Source organism: Furipterus horrens, unplaced genomic scaffold (assembly GCF_987537825.1).
Source record: "Furipterus horrens unplaced genomic scaffold, mFurHor1.1.pri manual_scaffold_3, whole genome shotgun sequence".
NCBI lineage: Eukaryota > Metazoa > Chordata > Mammalia > Chiroptera > Furipteridae > Furipterus > Furipterus horrens.
This window is the reverse complement of record NW_028327173.1, coordinates 38,180,111-38,203,006: the sequence shown is the minus strand read 5'-3', so window position 1 is coordinate 38,203,006 and position 22,896 is coordinate 38,180,111. Positions and strand designations below refer to the sequence as shown.

General features: G+C 47.9%; 1 pseudogene; it reads right to left on the bottom strand.

The window, feature by feature from the left end:
* Positions 1-6,600: 6,600 nt before the first annotated feature.
* LOC150014957 (maestro heat-like repeat-containing protein family member 7) overlaps positions 6,601-22,896 on the bottom strand; it is a 39,966-nt pseudogene continuing 23,670 nt past the window's right edge.

The following is a 22,896-nucleotide window of genomic DNA, read 5'->3' as shown; positions in this document are numbered from 1 at the left end:
GTATTTTTCATGTTTATGTTTCCAAGCCTGCCAAGAGTTCTGTGGTAGGGCTTGTTCAATGTTGGCATGCAAATTGTTTCATTAAACTGCAGCTCCTCTGGGAGTTTTATTTGTCATCTACAAAGTAAAAGAAACAAATTGAAGAACCTCTGCATTTATAGTGGAGATCAATTGTTTCGTCTGTCCAGAGCCCATCCCCGCTGGGAATAGCACACCTCTCCTTCCTGGGCTAGGATTTGCTCCTTCCCCACTCTGCATGGAAGGGTAGGGCTGCCAGTCACAGTACCCATGCCCAGGCCACAAGACCCAGCCAGGCTGGGCCAATCAGAGTCCTCCCCAGAGTTCTCCAACTGAGTGCAGGGACAGAAAATGCAAATGGTCTGTCTGCTGAAACAGCTATTAGTGGCTGTCTCTGTTAGGATTAGGCTTAGCCTTCATCGAAGACCTGAAAACAGTATCGTAAACAAAATGGCAGTTTATCCTTTGAGGGTAGCTCAGGTATCACTTTAGTGCCTGCCCATCTCCCCTCTCCCCTTACCTCCCAGGTACCTGCTGAAGTCATCCTACTGCAAGCTCCGGCCACTCTCCATCTGACCGGAAGCACTGGGTAGCTGATGCCCCGAGAGCAGCCTTCAACTAATGGGGAGTGGAAATTAGAAAATAACCCAGCCTCCTGTAGGCAGGGGATAGGATTATTCTGAGGCAAACTCCACACTCTCCCCAAGGGCCACTGGGATTGAAGTTGGTGGTCCTCAGTGGTAACCTGTTTGTTCATTATCACACCCTATATTCACCCCTGCCCTGCCCTCTCTCATTTCCCCACTCCTCTACCTTCGTTTCCTGGGGTTGCCTCCCAAATAAACTGCTTGTTGGTCTATCTTGTCGCATCCATTAACTATGAGGAAGGAGTGAAGATAGGGAATAGATATAATTGAGCCACTTACCAGATGCTAAAATTGTTAACATTATGAAGGTTAATGTAGGAGAGAATTATCCTATTCTTGTCCTAACTAGCCTGGGAACATTTTGGAATTTCCAGTCCTGTATCAATGCCTGAGTATAAATCCAATCATACAGTAGACCTCTGGTTACTCCCTGAAGGACTCATGTATCCAGATCATGACAGATCTTCAAAGCAAAGAAACACCAAAGATATTGAGGCACTGAACAACACTCTAGATCAAATGGACTTAGTCGATATATATAGAACTTTTCACCCCGAAGAGGTAAAGTATACATTCTTCTCAAGTGCACATGGAACATTTTCAAAGATAGACCACATATAGGACACAAAAGAAGCCTCAACAAAGTCAAGAAAATAGAAATTATATCAAGCATCTTCTCAGATCACAACGGCTTAAAATTGGAAGTCAACCTCAAGGAAAAAACTCAAAAACATTCAAACTCATGGAGAATGAATAACATGCTATTAAATAATAAATGGGTTAACAATGACATCAAGGAAGAAATCAAAAAGTTTCTGGAAAATAATGATAATGAACACAGAACAGCCCAAAACCTATGGAATACAGCGAAAGCAGTTCTGAGAGGAAAGTTCATAGCAATATAGGCCTACCTAAAAAAGATAGAGAAATCTCTAATAAAAAATTTAATCCTCCAGCTACAAGAACTAGAGAGAGAACAACAAGCAAAGCCCAGATCAAGTAGAAGGAAGGAAATCATCAAGATCAGAGCCCAATTAAATGACATAGAGACTAAACTAACAATTCGAAAAATCAACATAAGTAGGAGCTGGTTCTTTGAAAAGATAAACAAAATTGACAAACCTTTAACCAGGCTCATCAAGAAAACAAGAGAGAGGACCCAAATAAATAAAATCAGAAAGGAAAGAGGAGAAATCACAACCGATACCACAGAAATACAAAGGATTGTAAGAAATTATTATGAACAACTGTATGGCAAGAAATTTGACAACCTAGAGGAAATGGACAAATTCCGGGAAACCTATAGTCTTCCCAAACTGAATCAAGAAGAAGCAGAAAGTCTGAATAGACCAATAACAGCTAGTGAAATTGAAGCAGTAATCAAAAAACTCCCAGCACACAAAAGCCCTGGGCCAGATGGCTTCACGGGGGAATTCTACAAAACATTTAGGAAAGAACTAACTCCTATCCTCCTCAGACTATTCCAAAAGATCCAAGAAGAGGGAAGACTCCCAAACTCGTTCTATGAAGCCAGTATAACCCTACTTCCAAAACCAGGTCAAGACACAACAAAGAAAGAAAACTACAGGCCAATATCGCTGATGAACATAGTTGCTAAAATCCTCAACAAAATATTGGCAAACCGGATCCAGCAACACATTAGAAAGATCATACACCACGATCAAGTGGGATTCATCCCAGGGATGCAAGGATGGTTTAACATTTGCAAATCAATAAACGTAATACACCACATAAACAAAATGAAAGACAAAAACCACATGATCATATCAATAGATGCTGAAAAAGCATTTGATAAAGTACAACACCCATTTATGATGAAAACTCTCAGCAAAATGGGAATAGAGGGAGCATACCTCAACATAATAAAGGCCGTATATGAGAAACCTGAAGCCAACATCATACTCAATGGGCAAAAACTGAGAGCATTCCCCCTGAGATCAGGAACAAGACAAGGATGCCCACTCTCTCCACTCCTATTCAACATAGTCTTGGAAGTTCTAGCCACAGCAATCAGACAAGAAAGAGAAATAAAAGGCATCCAAATTGGAAAAGAGGAAGTAAAACTGTCATTATTTGCAGATGACATGATAGTGTACATAGAAAACACTACAGACTCCACAAAGAAACTTCTCAACCTAATAAGTGAATTCGGCAAAATAGCAGGGTACAAAGTCAATATTAAGAAATTGAAGGCATTTCTGTACACCAACAATAAAAACTCAGAGAGAGAAACTGAAAGAAAAATCCTATTTACCACAGCAACAAGAAAAATAAGGTACCTAGGAATAAACTTAACCAAGGAGATAAAAGACCTGTACTCAGAAAACTACATAACACTGAAGAAAGAAATTAAAGAAGATACAAATAAATGGAAGCATATACCATGCTCATGGATGGGAAGAATCAACATCATTAACATGGCCATACTACCCAAAGCGATTTATAGATTCAATGCAATCCCTATTAAAATGCCAATGACATATTTCTCAGACCTAGAACAAATACTTCAAAAATTTATATGGAACCAAAAAAGAACTTGAATAGCCACAGCAATTTTGAGGAAAAAGAACACAGCAGGAGGAATCACAATACCTGATATCAAACTATATTACAAGGCCACGGTAATCAAAACAGTCTGGTACTGGCATAAGAACAGACATATAGATCAATGGAACAGAATAGAGAGCCCAGAAATAAACCCAGGTCTATATGATCAACTAAGATTTGACAAAGTGGGAAGGAATATCAAATGGAGTGAAAAGAGCCTCTTCAACAAATGGTGTTGGGAGAACTGGACAGGGACATGCAAAAAAATGAAACTAGACCACCAACTTACACCATACACCAGAATAAACTCAAAATGGATCAAAGACTTAAATGTAAGCCATGATACCATAAAAGTCCTAGAGGAAAAAATAGGCAGGAAAATTTCAGATATCCCACGTAGCAACATTTTCACTGATATATCTCCTAAGGCAAGGGAGATAAAGGAAAGAATAAACAAGTGGGACTACATCAAACTAAAAAGTTTCTGCTCAGCTAAAGAAAACATCAGCAAGATGAAAAGGAAACCAACCATATGGGAAAATATATTTGCCAATGACATCTCAGACAAGGGATTCATCTCCAAAATATATAAAGAACTCACACGACTCAACACCAACAATACAGACAACCCAATTAAAAAATAGGCAAAGGACCTGAACAAACACTTCTCCAAAGAGGACATACAGAGGGTCCATAGACATATGAAAGAATGCTCAACATCACTAGCCATCAGAGAGATGCAAATAAAAACCACAATGAGATACCACCTCACACCAGTCAGAATGGCCATCATCAACAAATCAACAAACAACTTGTGCTGGCGAGGATGCGGAGAAACGGGAACCCTGGTGCATTGCTGGTGGGAATGCAGACTGGTGCAGCCACTATGGAAAACAGTTTGGAATTCCCTCAAAAAACTAAAAATGGAACTGCCTTTTGAACCAGCAATTCCATTGCTAGGATTATATCCAAAAAATCCTGAAACACCAATTCAAAAGAACCTATGCACCCCTATGTTCATAGCAACACTATTTACAATAGCCAAGTGCTGGAAACAACCTAAGTGCCCATCTGTAGATGAGTGGATCAAAAAATCGTGGTACATTTACACAATGGAGTACTATGTAGCAGAGAGAAAGAAGGAACTTCTACCATTTGCAACAACACGGATGGAACTAGAGAGAATTATGCTTAGCGAAATAAGCCAGGCAATGAAAGAAAAATACCTTATGCTGTCACCTATTACAGGAAACTAATGAACAACACAAACAAATGAGCAAAATTGAACCACAGGTATGTAAACAAGGAGTAGACTAATAGTAACAAGGGGGGAGGCAGGAGGGAGAGAAGGGGGTAAGAAGGGGAAGGGTCTAGTCAAAGAACATATATAGATGACCCACGGACATGGACAGCTGAGTGGGGACTAAATGTTGGAGAGGGAGGGAACAGGGACAGGGAAGCAAGAGGGGGAAAAATGTGAGACAACTGTAATGGGAAAACAGACAAAAAAAATTTTAGTGGGGCAAAAATGAAAATATGAAAAATGGAAATGCCAGTTTAGTGAATATTAGAAGGACAAGGAATTTCCTTCACACTGTATATTTTTCTCCCTATCTGATCCCTCCAGAGTTTGGCATTCTAAAGAAGTAAGTAATAACATAAGTTTATTTGCATAAAACTAATAAGACCAGTTGTTAATAGAGGGTTGGTTTTTTTTTTTTTCTTTTTCTTTTTGACGAAGACTGTGACTGGAATGTCAAGCCTAAAGGAGACATGCTTTGGCTCAGGTTGTTACCAAAAAGCCCTGAGGAACTGGGAATGACTTTCGAAGGTAATAAAAGCCCGCGAGATAAAAGGCCTGGTACCATGGTTGGTTGTACAGTCCACAGCAATCTTTCCAGGGAAGGAACGAAGGTTGTTTTCCTGAAAGATGGCTAGAAGGGACCTTAAGGCACAATGAAAAACCAGAAGGACTTAGAAAAGACAGGAGTGTACAGGCAAGGCTGAATGCCAGGTGTGTGGCCCAGCTTCTGTGCCCTGAAGAGCAGACTGAAGGTCACCCTAAATGTTCCTTGGGTAAGTTCCAGCAAAGCAAAACTAAAGATCATAAGTGATCATTTGCTGCTCTTGTTGTGTATATGCAAATGAACAGAATAAATTAAAAATGGACTTAATGCAGTCCCTTTAATGACAAGGAGGGTAATCTTAGGGAAAAAAACCATTATTCAAGGAAAATCACAATGATCAGCGGTAGACTATAAAGTAGTGCAGCTAACCGTCTCTAAAGTTTCTTTTCATTTAAAATATGTTTTCACTTGAAAGTTAAACCATGTCTGTGGTATCATCAAAGATATTTAAGTTACAGGCAAGAAGAATGTCAAGTGCCTTGCAACTGGATGTCTTTCCAATAAGACAGTCTTACAGATTTAGGGACTTGTTTGTAGGTTATAATACATAAATTAACATGTGTCTTCTGTTTTCAAAGGGCATAAGCCTATGATCACATTACCTGAGTGATTGTCTGTACGCATAAGCCTCACTTAATCCTCTTTGCAGCGCTGCCTCCTGAGACTCAACGGTTTGGCTGAACTAAGTGGCTGGGTTGGCGAAGAATGTGGTGGTCTGTGGGCTTCACTTTAAAACTGGTTTCTCTTTTCTATCCTAATGGCGTGGACTGAAAGGGCCCAGAGGTCGGAGAGGGGGGAAACCTAAAATATTTCCCTCAGCCAAAACTAAGTATAATGAGCAAAAGGGTTTTGGACAAGTGAGATGTGCCTAGCACACCTTCCTCCAAAGAAGCCTTTTTTTTTTTTTTTTTTTTTTTTTCCCTAATGTGGAACATTGAAAAATTAATCCCTGCCTTTTGTCATCTAGTGGATATGGATTGAATGATGTCTTTTAACCCTTTTTGCCAAATATGTTGCCCCCAGAATACAACAAGGATGCCAGCCTGTTTAACCAAGCACGCCGTTGTCCGGAGACAGCCAACCGACCTGGAGTCTGCACGATCCTTCCCCATGTGGGAAGGCCACCCTCCCCTCCACACCCCCACTCTTATTAGGGATTTCTGGACCCAAGGGTAGGTAGGATGATGACCATGTCCAGCTTGAAGCAGCTAGAGGAGCATGAGACCTTCGCCCATTGTCCTTTATAAGATTATAAAGGGTCTTAATATCTAAGAGGGAAGGATTGTTCTTTTTTATTCTTAAAATCATTAATTATTTATTAAAGGGGGAAGAGGAGAAAAAGAATATATAGAAGGGTGAAGCAGGAGAACTTGTACGTACGAGCCATGGGTATGGACTTGGGGGCGAATTGCTGGAGCAGGGGTGCTGGGTGGAGGGGAGTAAAGGGGAAAAAGTTGGAACTATTGTAACCATATCATATCAAAACACTGCTTCAAGGACATCGATCAGAAGCCCAGTGCCCGCATGATCCAGGAGCGCCGCCGACGGCAAGTGGGCAGGTTCTCATCATTAGGACTCCCGCGATGTATGATGGCTGAGTCCCCATGTGGCAGTGGCGATGAGTTCAGCCAACAGCTGGCCAGGATGTTGTCCTGGGCCTGGGCCGCACAGATACATACTGAGGCTTCTGGGTCGTGTCTCAAGTTTTTCAGAGCTGAGTCATGGGAAGGAAAGGGGCCACTTGTGAAGACCAGGTCTCCACATGGGTCTCACACCTTACCTTCCTTCTCACTTCCATGACATGGCTTCGGCACCCTTTGTTCAACCTCCCCTCATCTTACCTTCCTCTCAGCTTCTTCAACACCTGAAGCAAAACCTGCCTCCTCCAGGAAGTCTTCTTGGAGTGCCCCAGCCTACCTTCAGTTTTCCCATCAACTTTCCCAGTTAAAAAATTAATCTTCCCCTTTTAAAAGTCTGAAGTGCTTGCCCTGAACTAAGTGATTTTGAGTCTGGTTCTCTGAGTCTGGTTTCTTAGACTATAAGCTCCCTTAGGATGGGGCTATGTCCTCTGTCTTGGCAACTCCATGGTACATAACATGTACTCATCTGCATAAAGACTTAACACAACTGAATTGAGCTGAGGACCGTTCCCTTGGGACTTATCCCTTTCCTCTTCTATGACCCACTGTGGGCCTACGCATTCTCTCACTGGCCCCTGAAATCTCACCAACACAGAGCACAACTTACCGGCTTTAACTTCATGCAGATGCTCTTCCGTCATTACGATCTTCATGAAGGGGACCAGGGACCCTTGAACATAATCCGAGAGGTGAGCATATCTACCTCCTTACTCTGACCCCACCCCCATCCCACCCTCGGACCAGACCTCCTCAGAGAAGCTCTCCCTTACCCTCCTCCAGCCTTGCAAATGAGGACACAAAAGGAGAACTTTATTCTGACCCTGCAACAGAGGCCCTGGGAGAGGTGGCAGGCTCAAAGGGCAGGGATGGCACCAGGACAGGGGCAGGATGTGGGCTGTAGCCAACTCTGACAGACAGCCCCAGGCAGTCACTTAGTCAGACTGGCCCTTAGTATCCTCACCTGAGACTGGAGGCGGTGCTGCCCCAGCTGCCCCTTCTCTGGGGAGTTTGAACCACAATAACATGAAAGACACCAAGTGCCTGGTATACCCTCCAGGCAGGCAGTTGGCAGGGCCCATGGAGGGGCTGAGACCCAGCTCCTCAGCGATGTTACTTAGCCCTCCCCTGCGCCCAGCCTGCATGCCTGGCTCCCAAAGTGCCACCAGATCCTTAAATGGCCTATACCTCTTGCAAGGCCCTTCCTACACTTTCTTACCTGGCTAATTCCTATTTATTTTTGAATATTCAGCTCAACATAGTTGCTCCTCCAGGAAATCGTTCCTGCTCCTGCCCCCAAGCTAGGTTAAATGCTTCTCTGGGTTCCCAGAGTCCCTGTGAGTCTCTCTCTATCTGTGTATAGCATGTTGTATTTTACATGTGACTTATGAATCTCCCATCAGACCAGGGCTTTCTTCAGCTTAAACTCCCTGGGGAGAGGTAGGGCAGTCTCCAAGGATCCTAGAGCATGGGCACAATTGTATGCAGATATGCATTTTCCTAGAATAGGTGTTCCTAACTTTCTTCAGAGTCTCACAAAAGATCGGTCACCCATGGAGGCTGGAGTCCTGCCCCACAGTGGGGGCTGTCTGTGGGCAAGGCTGGCACTGCTCAACTCTATTCCCCCAGCACAGCGCCTGGCAGAGAGGAGACTCCTGCAGTGTTAAACACCAACACTTTTAGAAGTGATTAATTTGGAACAAGATTTAGGAAGTAATGTCACTCCCCGGGAGAAGCTGCCTCTGAACAGGCCCCCACATTCTGAGGGCTCCCCCAGTCCGGGCATGACTCCTCTGTCCCATCACTGATCATGTGAACGGCATCACCCCCTGAAGGGTTCTTTGTTTCCCTGGACTAAGCATAGTGACTGACACAGAGTAGAGGGTCAACCACCATTTGCTAAACAAACCACTGAAGGGATCCACGGATGGATTAATGGATAAAAAACTGCAACTGATTTGAGGAAAGTCAAGGAAACATCACTTTACAAAGTACAGGGCTGGGAGCATCATCCTCTCTAAGCCTCTTTGCAGCAGGGCTTCCTGGTCTTCGGTGAAGGGTGTGTAATTATTCTGTGGGGAGCGGGAGTATAGCTGGGAGAAGACATACCCAGCATGTCATCAGAAGGGTCCTGCAGGGGATTCTGGGTGAGGGGACTCTGCTATTTGTTTTTTTCACACAAAGACAGAGGCTGGCACTGTGGCGAGAATGAAGGTAACTAACATTGAGTGAGTACCTTGACGTGCCAGGCTTCACGTTAAAAAAAAAAAAAAAAATTCTTGTCTAGTCTGTGAAACAGGAGTTGCTCCCCATCTCACAGGTGAGAAAACTGAGCTCAGAGAGGGGGCGTCATGGAGCTGAGATTCGACGTCACTTTTCCACGTCCACAGTGGCAGGTCCCCGCTGCGCCTGGGCCCAGGCTGCACCCCAGGGGGAACTGTTCTGCTATGTATAGTTGTCAAGGTTCTGACCTGCACAAGGACTCAAGGCTGAATCCAGCCTGTGGTCCACGCAGTGATCTCAGAGGAGAGAAGACCTTTCTAATTTGCACCACAACTATCTGCTAACCAACCCTCTAACCCCAGGGGAGGCACCCATCCAGGTGCCCAAAGGGCTGGCAGCTTCCTTCCACGTTGGAGATTGTGCAGAGCCCCAGGAGCAGCATTAGTGCCCAGGTAGGTTACCTATGAACATGACGGAGGACTTCCGGAGAGAGGCTCGGGAATTCTTGGCGTACTCCAGGCTCTGGTTGAGAAATGTGAAGGCGCTGTCTCGGTGGGTGTTCACCTGGGACAAAGAGAACCCCCAAAGTGCTGAGCCCTCATGAGAACTAATTACTCATCCACTCCTCCCGAAACTGGGAATGGTGACTGTCAGGCAGCCAAGCCCTGGCCTCTTGCCTCCTGAAAATCTCTGCCTGAGCCCCCAGAGGCCAGGCCTCATCTTCTCCTGGCGGATTACAAAAATCACTTTTGTGGTCTTTCTGCCTTGAGTGTCTCCTCTTCCAACCCACCCTCCTGCTGCAGCTGGAAGGAAAATTCTAAAATGCAAGTCCATTCAGAGGTGAGGATGCACATGACGTACAATGGACATGATCGATAAGGAGAAAGGTCTGACCAGGGTGAAGGATTCAAGTTGCAGAGCAGGTGGGAATAAACTGGAAAGTGAGGGAGTTCTTAAAGGCCCTTAAAAGCCAAGCAGGCAGAGGGCTGACTTATGCTTTAGAAAATAGGAAGCCAGCATTCATTCATTTTTTTTTCTTATTTTTAGATTTTATTTACTACTTTTAGAGAGAGGGGGAGGAAGGGAGAAAGAGGGAGGGAAACATCAACATGTGGTTGCTGCTCACGCGCCCCCAACCGGGGACCAGGCCCGCAACTCATGCATGTGCCCTGACCAGGAATTGAACCAGAGGCCCTTTAGTTTGCAGGTGAGCACTCAATCGGCTAAGCCACACCAGCCAGGGCCCAACATTCATTCTTGATAAGGTGATGGCAAAGCAATAATTTGGGCAAAATAATCTGACAGTGGTGCTTGGGATGAATTTGATCAAGTAGAAACTAGGGGGCAGACATCTTGCTAAGAGGCTGTTGTGGGAAATGAAGAGAAATCTGATCTGATCACTCCCCTGTTGACAATCTCCACATCAGGGAGTGAACTCCTGGGCATGATGCAAAGCCTTTATGATCATGTTCCTTCTCGGCCTCAACTTCCGCACTGCCTTCACCTGCCATGCACATTATGCTCCAGTCCCAGGATGTAGCCCAGTTCTCCTCAGATCTGTGCCTGATACAAGCAGTTGCTCCTAACTGCAGCGCCCTTCCCTCTCTTCATCTGAGGAATTCCCTCTCATCCCTTGAGGCTCAGCTCAGAAGCCAGCTCCTCCCTGAAGCTCCCGCAAACCTCAGGCAGAGCTGATTCCAGCACCTGTGATGTTTCTGCAGCATCTTGCACAATCTTTGTCACAGCACCTATGACATTGTGTTGTAATTATTTATACCCGTTTCCTCCACTGGATCCTAAGCTCCCCAGAGAGAAGGAGCCATCTCACTGCACTCAGGGCCTCAGTGCCCTGCACAGGACTTGGCATGCTGCAGGTGCCCAGAAACTGTTGGATGATGGATGGATGAGTGAGTGAGTGAATGAATGAATTGATGACTAGGTTCCCAACCCCTTCCTAAACCAAACGATAGAACTTAACCTTCGCGTGAGCAAAACTAGGGACAGAGAATCCTGCAGAGTCACAAGCTGGCAGCCCACGGGCCATAAGTGACCAGCCGAGTGGTGACCCACACAGTGTTTTAAGCAAGCTAAACTGATTACTGATTAATGTCTTATAAAAATCTGGGTTTCACTCTGGCCAAGTAGCTCAGTTGGTTAAAATGTCTTCCCAATATGCCAAGGTTATGGGTCAGATCCCTGGTCAGGGCATATACAAGAATCAACCAATGAATGCATCAATTAGTGGAACAATAAATCAATGTTTCTCTCTCTAATAAAAAAAAAAAATCTGGGTTTCTAGCTTCTCTTGTGAAGGCGAGGACCTGGCAAGAGTGGCTGCACAGTGAGTTGGAGCACTCCACTCGGGCTTTCAGCAGGGACTGGGCCCTGCAGGCTGCCACAGGCACTACCACTGCCACGTCACTCGTGATCATGTCTGCCCAGTCCCTGGGCACTGCAAGTATTTGAATTAGCGCCCTGGCCAAGCACTTCCTCCAGGGCGTTTTCTCTCAGTGTAAAATGATGGTAACGATATTAGACACTGGGTGAGGAGATTCTGAGCATTCCTGAGAATGGTGGTCCTGAAACATCTTCCCAATCTGATATTTTGTATATATTTGTTAGGTTGGTATGGGGAATACTGACATGATCGGTCCAAATCTCCCTTTGGGTTTGAAAAATGTATTCTCCCAGCTATGGAGATTGCTTTGGCTGAAGAAAACCGTTAACCCAAGGTCACATCCCTTCACAGGGGGGCTGGCGGCCAGAGACAGGCAGGATGTAAAGATATGACCCCCGACTCCAATTTGGGGAATCTCATGAAGTGCTGGCTGAGGCCTCCCTGCAACCACGAGGAGGCTTGACTGCTCTACCACTCTTGCTCCTCGCTTTCCCTTCTGCAGGTGTTAACCCCAAGGGTGCACCCTCTTAAACCCTGTGCGTGCTAATCTGTCTTAGAGTCTGCATCCAGGGGAACCCTGCCCATGACAACAGGGAGGGTAAATGGGACCAGATGGCAAAGCTTCCTAAATGTTATGCGGAGGTACTGGGCCATATCCAGCACTTTACTACCTTAGGATGTTCTCAGGTGTTACCTAGAAAAGGGGTTCTGTGTGGTCAGATAAGTTTGGAAAACCGTAAATTAAACAGCCATGAAACGTGCCCTTAGCACGGAACATCTCAGAGACTTCAAAGAGCTGATGGTGCTGCAAATACCCAAGAGGAAGATGACAATGCAGTGTTTCCCAAACCTAGTTTGGGACGTCTGAGAACGTCCTTTCTCCCCAGTAGGGCATATCCTATAGAACTGGTGGCATAGCCCTGGCTGCTGCGGCTCACTTGGTTGGAGCATCATCTCATAAACCAAGAGATCTCGGGTTCTATTCCCAGTCAGCATACGTGCCTAGGTCTGGGGGCCGGGCCTGTCAGGGTGCATACAAGAGGCAACTGATCGATGTTTCTCTCTCACATCAATGTTCCTCTCCCTCTCTCTCTCCCCCTCCCTTCCCTTCTCTCTAAAAACCAATAGCATGTCCTCAGGTAAGGATAAAAAAAAAACAAAAGAATTGTTGTCATAGACAAGACACTCTGGGAATTACTGTTGTAGAAAAGGGAGCCGGTAAAGCCCTTTCAGCAAGATAAACAGATGTGTGTTTTCACTAGACCACTCTGGTGGCCTGAGTGGGGAACGGATTGGAAAGGTGAGATTAAAAGCTGGGAGACCCACTGGAGGGCTAGACCCAAGTCCTAGCTGAGAGACATCCATGACCTGAACTAAAGGCAGTGACAGTGGGGGTGGGGAGGGAAAATCAGATTCAGACGTATTTAAGATATTTAAGATTGATCCAGTGTGGAAGGTGAGGGAGATGAAGGCGTCTAGGCTGATTCTGGGTTTCGGCTTTGGGGCTCAAGAGGGACAGAGCACAACTGCAACAGGAAGTCATAAGTTCAGAAGAGACATGCTGAGCTCGCAGTGCGTGTGGTTCAGTTTGGGGGTTGTGTCTGGAAAGGGAACACTAGGAGTAAGGAGAGAAGTTAGAGACCGAGATGAACATTCAGGAGCCAACAACTCATGGGTGCTATTGGATTTCCAGTCAAGATGTAAAAAAAAAGAAGAGGAAAGGAAAGAACTGCCCATCTCCAACATACTCATAAGGAACCACTGGCGTCTTGGAAGCACTCACGAGGTAGTTGCAAATCTTGGCCACCGTCCGTTGCTGGCTGTCCCAGGGCTTCTGGCTATAAGCTCTTTTTGGCAAGTCCCACGCCATGAAGCAAGAACAGCGGGACAGGGTCTTCACACAGCACTGAGGACAAACAGAAAGAGAATACCAGAGCTGTGGAGTTCCGGGACCGCCAGAACATGTTCCAGAAGAAAGTCGTGTGAAACGGCACTTTGGAAAATCAATTCCCATTTGAAGTGGACAAGCGGAGCTGGTGTTTGGAAGAGGAATCCTGACACAGGTGCTTTCGGAAAACAGACTTCTCACCATAGTGGTTAGTGACTCCGGATCAGTTTCCATAAAGGGAGAGGCACCCGCAGGGCCCGAGGCCTGCGCACACTCACCGGGCCCACCTTGGCGTTGCCCTCTTGCATGGTCAGCAGCAGGGGAACCAAGGCGCTGATCAGTTGTTCCTCCACGGCAGGGGTGCGGGGCAACGACCGCAGCTTCCGGACCACCTTGCCGTACAGCTTGATGCAGTAGGAGCGCACATCTTCTCGTGACTGGGAGAGATGTGGAGGCTCAGGCACGCTCCCTCCTCCAGGAGGCAACCTGGGCCTCTGCGCCTCACAGGGACACACCTCGGCCTTCCTTCCACTCATTCTGAGCGGCCCTCCAGGCACAGGAGGCACAGAGACAGAGAACAGCAGAGCCCCCTGGTGGGCCTGATCTGGGGCCGGTGTCTCCCTGCTGGAGCCCAGGTCTGGAGCTCCTCCCGCTCTTCCCAGCCAGGCCTCCTGCTCACCCAAAACATGTCTTAGAGTCAAGTGGGAAAATGAGCCCTCTGCCTGGACCAATAAGAAATGCACCTCCTGCAGGTGGACCAATAGCAATGAAGCAAGTCACTGGGAGACTTGATTATAAAAGAAGAGCTCCCTCCATGCGAGCCAATTAGAAAAGGACCTTTCTCTATGCAAACCTATTACAAAAAGATGTAGACAAGTTGGAATGACGAATGAGGTACCCCTTCCCCTGGGCTGACTTGGCCCTGCCCACTTGGCACTGCCCAGGTGCCAGTGGGCCATGGAGGTATTGCAACCTGCAGGGCAGTAAAGAACCATCCTCTATAGCCAACTCCCACCCCTCCCACCCATACCCAAGGGGGTCCCTTACATCACTGAAGTGTGGCAGCAGGATCTGCAGCAGCTCCACATAGGCTGAGCTGTCATTCAGTTTCCTGCAGTCCAGCCCCTTGAAGATGGTCTTGAGGTTTTCGCCTGCCTCCATCAACAGCAGCCCATCCACATTCTTCAGAGCCTTCACCATGAAGGGCAGAAGAGCCTGCACCTTGGTGGTCTGTGGGGCAGGAGCATTTGGGATGGGGCCTCCTACTTGGGCTAACAGGTGGGAGACCCAGCCTCTGCTTCACCGAGAACTCAGTGCAACAAGGCTCACTTCCAGGCCTTTGCTTCTGCCATCCCGCCGGCCTGGGACACCCTCACTCAAGCTCTTGCTGTCCCCAGAGCCTTCTTTGGCCCTGCTGACTCCTTCCTGTCCTGAATACCCGAAGCCCTTGGCTGTCTACTCCCTTCTTTGTATAATTATTAGTTAGCTTTAGAGTCTACATCTTGCCATTTCACCTGCTATATATATATATATATATCATGAGCTGTAACAGTGCTTGGTAGAAAAAACAAAGCACTTTAAGAAATGCTAATGATGTCCCAACAATCCTAGCCTTGGTTTCCTAATCTGTAAAGCAATAATAATTAATGCCATCCCCAGCCCCTCTCACACACGCTGCTTTTAGGGACATTGTGAAAACTCTGGATTACAAACTACTTCAAAACAAATGAAGTATTTAGGGAATTATTAAGGGATATCTATTTTACAGATGGAGCAGCTGAGGCACGGACAGAAACAGGCTCCGATTCTCATTCCAGCCACCGGCATCTGAAAGTCGATGACAGCCAGCTCCGTCCTTCCTCCAACCCAGAGTCCAGCTGGGCTGGGCTTTCCTCTGCCTTCGGCTTACCTTTCCAGTCTTGAGGGCCAGAGTGGCCAGGCCTCGGATGGACAGAACCTTCATGATGGGATCGCGGTGGTTCAGGCCTTCCACCATCCACCCCAAAGAGTATTTCTCAGGAATCAGCTGCACCTGCTCCATCTGGAGGAGCTAAGGGAGGAACAGTGATTACTCCCTGGACGGAGGGGATAGGCAGCCCTCTGGGTCCCATGCACTGGTAGCACAGGCCGGATGACCAGGGGCCGGGTGTGGGGCACGAACAATTACTGCCCAGTCAGCACTGTTCAATGCAAGCCACATGTACAGGCCTAAATTTCCTAATAGCCACATTAAAAGAGTGAAAAGAAATAGGTAACATTAACTTTACTAATACATCTTATTTAACCCAGTATATCCAAATTAGTATCATTTCAACATGTAATCAATATAAAAATTATTGATATATTTCACACTGAAACTTGGTGTGAATTTTATACTCCGGACACATTTCAATTCAGACTGCATTACAAGGGTCAGCTAGTCCCATGTGGCTGGTGGCAACCGTATTGGACAGTCCAGGTTTGGTTGGTGATAGCCACTGGTCCTCTGTCTCCACCCAGCACACAGTGGTGACGGCCCTGCGCCCTGTCCTTTCTGCCCACTCTTCCCAGTGAGCCCCCCATTCTCAGAATCTTAACTGCTGTCCCTGGGTAAATAACTCCTAAGTCTGTGCCTCCAGCTCAGCCTCCATCTGGAGCTTCCAATTTGGAAAACCAACAGTTCACCGCACACCTCCACCAGATGTCCAGCACCTCATGTCAGAGCTGAACATGTCACTACCCAGCTCAGAGCCCCCATTCTCCCCCATTGCCTTCCTCCATCAACCCTAATTGTTCTGGGGCCCCATTCATGCCTGCCTGCCCTCTAGCCCCACTTGCTATAAACCAGCTTCTAAACAAGCTGCACACCATTCATGGAATGACCCAGACTGTTTTGTCCCTTTAGGGTGGACAGGATGCCCTTCTGCCACAGCAGCCACCTCCACTCTAGCCCCTGCTTACTTTGCATGGCTCCATCTAGAACTCAGCCCCTGAGAAGCCACGTCTGACAGTGCCCCCAAGACTCACCTCGGCTGCTGGCTCCCTTCTCTGGGCCCCCTAGGGCCCTGAACATGGAGACCTTAGGGCTCCCCTCTGCTAATGTGTCTGCCTTCCCTCTCCCATTGTGGGTTTCCTTGAGGACACAAACAAGTGTTTCTCCTTTGGGTCCCTTTGAGACAGCTGTGGTGTGGCATATGTGCTTAGGGGACACTTGTTGCCTGAAACATGAAATTTGGTTCCTTTCCTCGTTAGAATTGCCCTTCCTCCTGTGTCCCCATTGCAGGGTTAGCAACCGCCACCCCACCCCCCAATTCTTTTCCCAGCCCCAAACCAGACATCACTCTCATCTCCTTCATTTCCCTCCTCACCCTCCCCACCCACCACAATCACCGGTCTTCATTTTCTGCCTAGTTGTCCTCATAAACACTTCTCCTACCTGTTACCCTGCCCTATATCTACTGAGACTAGTGGGACCGTGTGTCTGTGTAATGAGAAGAGAGAGCTGGGGAGAGGGGCTCCTACCCATCCATACAGGATACTCAGGCCTGCTATGCACCAGGTTCTGTGCTGGGCACTAGAAATACAGAAAAGAGTCAAGATGACGATGATGGTAATAATAGCAACAGAGTTGACTCACAGAGAGCACTTCCTGTGTTCTGGCACTGTTCTGAGTGCTGGATGTAAACTCACTGAATCCTCATCGAAACCCTATGAGATGGGCAGTTCATTATCCCCACATTACAGGTGAGGAAACTGAGGCACAGGCAGGTTCAGTGACTTGCCCAAGGTCACACAGCGCCCTAGAGGAGTTCCCTGGCCATTGGTAGAAGCAAGTACACACACAACACTCACAGCATAGGGGCCTGGGGAGCCAGGGAGGAACATCTGAGCCTCATCAAAGTTCCAGAGTGTACGCAGCAGGCCTGGCTCTGGCCAGGAGAAGACCACCTCCTCTTCTGGGAAGTAGGAGAGCCTAGGGGAGGACCCTTGCTCCTGGAGGGAGGGCCGCTGCTCAGGGTTCCAGGCTAATGCTGGGAAAGATTAAGTCTAGAGTGGTGAACACAAGAGCATCCCCCGAGATCTGGCAAGGTCCGACTTCCCACCCCCTCCCCGAAGAAACTGTGCGGCAGCCACTTAAGACTAAGGCTGATTGCAATAGAAGAGCCAGTCATGCAGACGTGGTCTGAAGCTCTCTGGACTCCTTGAGCTGCGTGACCTGGAAAAATGCCCCTAAACTTGCGCCTCACAAGTCTTCCTTTGTAGCACTGCTGTGCAGATTAGAAGGGTAACTAACAAATGAAAGCAGTCAGCACAGGGTTTGAGACATAGTAGGCTCTCAAGAAATGATATTTTCCCTTTCCACACCAGAACCATGTGGAAAATTAGAAGTAAGACCCATGCTTATCATCCTGGAGGTGATGTTCTGCTGGTGCCTGCAAAGCCAGGCAAAGTGTCCATTCCGACCCTCACTTCTCTATTCAATCTCCCCATCTGGGAGCCCTCTGAGGACTGGGTCTGGGGCTGCAATGCATGGCCTCTGTTCTGCAGACTCACAGTCCAGAAGAGTTCTGCAGAGGCAGAAAATATGCAAGGAGTACCTGGAATGCCATGCTGCCTCCTGTCTACCTGGCAGACTTGGCTCACCTGTCAAGGCCTGTCTCAAATGGCACCTCCTCCAGGAAGCCTTCCTTAACTGAGCCTCCTGTCTCTGAGCCCCACTGTACAGACCCCGGTGATAGCCCTGACCTGCCACATGACAATCAGCAGGTCAAAAGAGGCACACAGGGGTAGCTTAAGAGAGTAGGTTTTGCAAGTGTCCGTCAACCGATGAAGGGATAAACAAAGCGTGGCATATACATACTACAAAATATGATTTAGCCTTAAAAAGGAATGAAATTCTACAACATAGGTGAATCTTAAAAGCCTTATGTTAAGTACAATAAGCCAGATAGTGTAGATTTCACTTATCCAAAACCTAGAAAAGGCAGATTCACAGAGACAGGAAGTAGAAGGTGGTTGCCAGGGGCCAGGAGAGGGGGATGGGAAGTTTCAGTTTGGGAAGGAAGATGAAAAAGTTCTGGAGATGATGGTGGTGATGGCTGCACAACACTACGAATGCACTTAATGCCACTGTGCTGTACAGTTAAAATTATTAAAGTGGTAAGTTTTATGATATACATGGTGGGGCAAAAGTAGGCTTACAGCTGTTCATATGGAAAATAATACAATAATTAATAAATAATAATACAAAAATAATGTACTCACAAGTGTAAACCTACTTTTGCCCCATGTGTATTTTACCACACACACACACATACATACACATACACCCAGTGTTCTAAGAGCTCAGATGTCTGGGTTTGAGTTCCAGATCTGCCACTTACAGGCTGCATGGCCTTAGGAAAGTTATTTAAATCTGTGCCTGTTTATTCCTCTGAAATGGGAGATAGAATGGTATCTGCACCACCGGATTGCATGAAGATTACATGAATCAGTATGTGTAAGGCTCCTAGAATGTGCCTGGAAGATAGTAAGTGCTCAGTACGTGTTCTATTATTATAAGTAAGTCTCCCCTTCTGGGTCTGACCCTATCCATGTCCTGACTCATCTTTCCCCAGCAACCCCCTCCTAGTACCCCCCCACACACTCGCTCAGCTTAGATGTCACTTGCTCAAGGAAGCCCTCCCTGATGATCCCTATCATAGCACACATCACTCTACAGCACCCCATGTTATAATGGGGATGTCCTCTCGCTCCTTTGCTGCACCAAGGATTCATTGAGGGCAGGACAGAGTCAAACGTATGTTTATACCTCCAATCTGGTGCTTGGCACACAGAAATGCCCAGCAAAGGATAGCGGTTGCCTGGGGAACAGAAGGGGTCTGAGAAGAGTGGAATGGGGTGAAGGAGTGGAAAGAGGAGGAGAAAAGGGAGGGAAGAAGGAGCTCTTCCTATTCAAGAGAAATCATGCTCACCACAGACTGTCAATTGTTAAGTACTATTTGCGCAGGACAAAAGACCACTAATGTGAACTGAAGCCTATGCTCAGGGGAAGGCCTGGGAGCAGCCCCACCGTGCACGCAGTGCCCCATTGGTACCTCCACTAAGAAGGCGGTGGCGGTGATCTTGTGCTTCTCGTCGCCTTGCTCCAGGAGCAGGATGAGCAGGCAGAGGATGTGGTTCAGCTCCCGGCAGGAGCAGTGCACCATGGCCCTGCAGGTGGGGAAGGGGAGCAGTCCCTCAGGCTCTCTGGCCCCAGGGAGGCCTGCTGTGTGGGAGTCTGGCCAAGACACTGGAAACCATGAACAAGACAGGGTCACCTGGGCTTCTGCATTCCCAGGATTTCCCACCTGGACAGGACCTCAGAGGCCATCTAGTTTAACTATTTTGTTTTACAGATGGGGAAACTGAGGCTTAGAGTAGGAATGTGGCTTGCCCAACAGCACAGGGCAAATCAGTAAGACAGCCTGGCTTCAGACTGCCCACTGAACAGGACCCCCCCAGGAGGAGGAGGCCGGAAGGAGAGGGTGTGAGGACCCACTCCTAAGCGCCCGGCAGCAGCCAGGTGCTTTCACATTGTTATTGCATTTGATCCTCCCCATTAAGCCCCGAGCACATTACCGTTATTATTCCCATTTTCATAAATAAGGAGACAGGGACTTCAAGTGTAACCTGCTCAGGATCACAGAACAGGAAAAATGGCAGAGCTGGTGCCCCAGCCCAGGGACCCCACTCCAGCTGCCTTGTTTGTTGTACCAAGTCAGTGGTTCTCAAAACGTGGCCCCTTGATCAGCAGTATCAGCATCCCTGGAAACGTGTCAAAAGTGCTCATTCTCGGGCCCCCATCCCAGACCGACTGAATCAGAAACTCTGAGAGTGGGGCCCAGCAATCAGTGTTGAAACAAGCCCTGCTTGCTCAAGTCTGGGGACCACTGCACTATGCTCCATTATCAGCGAACCCAGGAAGTGTGGCAGCTGTGCACAGAGACTGGAGTAAGGCAGCTCGGGCTCAAATCCTGGCCCCACCACTAACTGCGTGACTTTGGCAAGTCACTTAACTTCTCTGTGCCTTGGTTTCCTCTTTGGTAACACTGGTATAACAGTAGTACTATTTCATCGGTCACGGTGAGAATTAAATGGAATAATCCACATACATACAGCTCTTTGCACGGTGCCTCAAGCATAGTAAGTGCTCAATAAATGTGCTTGTATCCTGAGACCGCATCCTGGGCACTTGGTGCAGGGCTGAGGCAGGCATTCCTGCAGGACTCACATCTTTAAAATCAAGGTGTCTGTCCTCTCCTGACCCTACGGGAGGCTGTGTGTGGTTGCAGGGAAGAGCCCCAGTTGGGGTCAGCAGGTCATTTCCCAGCTTTGCCACTTCCTGGCTCTGTGACCTTTGGTACACAGCTGTCCCTCTCTGGCATCCTCCTCTGCATCAGTAATTCCTGCCCCACCAGGGAGCATAACGATAGTAAGAGCTAACCTGTGTGTCTGAGCTCTGACCATATGCCAGGGGCTGTTCCGAGTGCTTTACTTAACCCTCACCCCAAATCTTGGCTGTGGGTCCTATTGTTACTTCCTTACGACTGAAGGGAAAGCCGAGACATGGACAGGGATGTAACTTGCCCTGGGTCACACAGATGGGACGCAGCAAGCGGGCATTCAGACGCAGGCAGACCACCTCCAAGGCCACACTCTGACCCTCTCAGCCATCCCATCATTTCTGTAGCACTGGGGGTATTAAATTCATGATGCTGTGAGGAAAGGTGCTTTATAAACAACCTAAGTGCTCTGCGGTTGCCAGGTCCTGTGATACCTGGTTTGCTCTGAAGAGCGTGCACCGTAGTTCACATCTGTGTTGTCTACCCACCAAGGCAGACGGGATCTGCTGGTTTTAGAGGAGAGGTGATGGACTGAGGGAAGGGTTTTGCCCAGAGGCCTGCAAACCCAAGTCTGTCTGAAGACACTGAGGTCCCTCCCCTCCCTCCAACCCCTGCCTTGGGGGCCCCTGGCCTCACCTAGCCAGCAGGGACACTCCTCGGTGGTGGTTCTCCGCTTGTCCCATGAGCTCCCAGCCGCCCTGGTCATCCAGAAAGGTGGCCTCGGACGAGCAGCCCATCTTCAGCAGCAGGGTTTTCACCACTTTGACCACCCAACTGCCAAGATAAGGGGACTGAGACCTCATGTCACCCCGCCCCCAGCAGGCTGGGCCGCCTTCCACCCAGGACTCTCCCACCATCAGCTCCCATCTAGCCAGACAAGCTCCTCTCTGTCATGCTAATCATTAGCTAGTGGTGTCCAGTGTATCCACAAAAAGTGGCTTTTTTACAAACAATTATTAGCTTTGAGAACAAGAGAGCAAACAGAAGCAAGATGTCCCTCTCTTTGGAGCTGCTGCTTTACCCTCCCTTTTCCCCTGAGTTTCTTTACTGAATGCAGAGGTCGGATTGGAGCCTCCTACCTCCCAGGTCCTGCCTCAAGCTTGCCCTCCACCCCCATCAAGCCCATGGCGGGGGGAGCTCCATGGGACAGTCCTTTCTGCTCCTTCACACACAGTCTCCTGTCCAACCCTGAGTCCTTCATTCGCTCAGGACACTTAAGGAGTGAGTCCCAAGTCTAGGTGCACAACAAAAGTCCCTGGGGAGCCTGCACCACCCGGGGACTATCAGGCTGGGACGCCGGTCTGTGCTTTGAAGGCCCTGGGTGAGCCTGAGGAGCCCCGGTACGAGGGAGCAGGAGGAGGGCTCCGCCAGGGGCTGTCATCCCCCTGCATGCACGGCCCCGGCTGCTCATGGGTATATATTGTATGTGTGTGTGTGCGGACATGCACACGTGTAGATCTGTGAGTGTGTGTATGAGCCTTTAGTAAAATAAAAACTGACAATGTGTGGAATAAAGTTTACATTTAAACACAGTTTTCCAGAAAGCCAAACCCTTGCTTTAAGAGTTTAAGACACGGTTTTGTGGGCATAGTTCAGCTGATGCTCAGGGCTGGTGGTTCTCAGGATCCAGGACAAGGCATCAAAGCATTTTGGAACTCAGGTGATGTTCAGGAATTTGCTCTGAATTTTTGTCTTTGGGGTTTTGTAATGAATATGAGTCCAGTGTAAAAATTCAAGTCATGCAATCTTTGTGCGGATTCTTTGAAACACATGCTGTCGGGGACAGTCCTTCACTAGCCATGCCGTTAAGAGTTTAAAGTTACACACACATGTGCATACACGCACGCACATGCATACACACACACACACGAGGGGATGGAGTGGGGCAGGCCCCAGGTGTTGTTCACCCTAACAGCCGAGGGCTCACCCTCCCCAACTCTCCCATCCACTGTCCTCCCTCTGCCCCTGAAACTCCCAGCACGGGCTAAGCTGAGACTTATGCATTTTGTTTAGAGAAGGAAGGTTATATCTTCCAGTTCAAGTATTAGCAGCACCTTTAACTAAAACAGAACGAACCACCTGCGTGTGCTCTCTGTTATGTGTCTCCATCTCCAGTGGCAGTTGGTCACCTCTCACTAACTGGTTCGGGGACAGCATTGAGCTCAGGGCTCAGAAGCTCCACAGGAAAGAATGTGACTTAGAGGTTTCAGACAGTCACAGCAGACCCCTGACCTCATCTGTGCAGC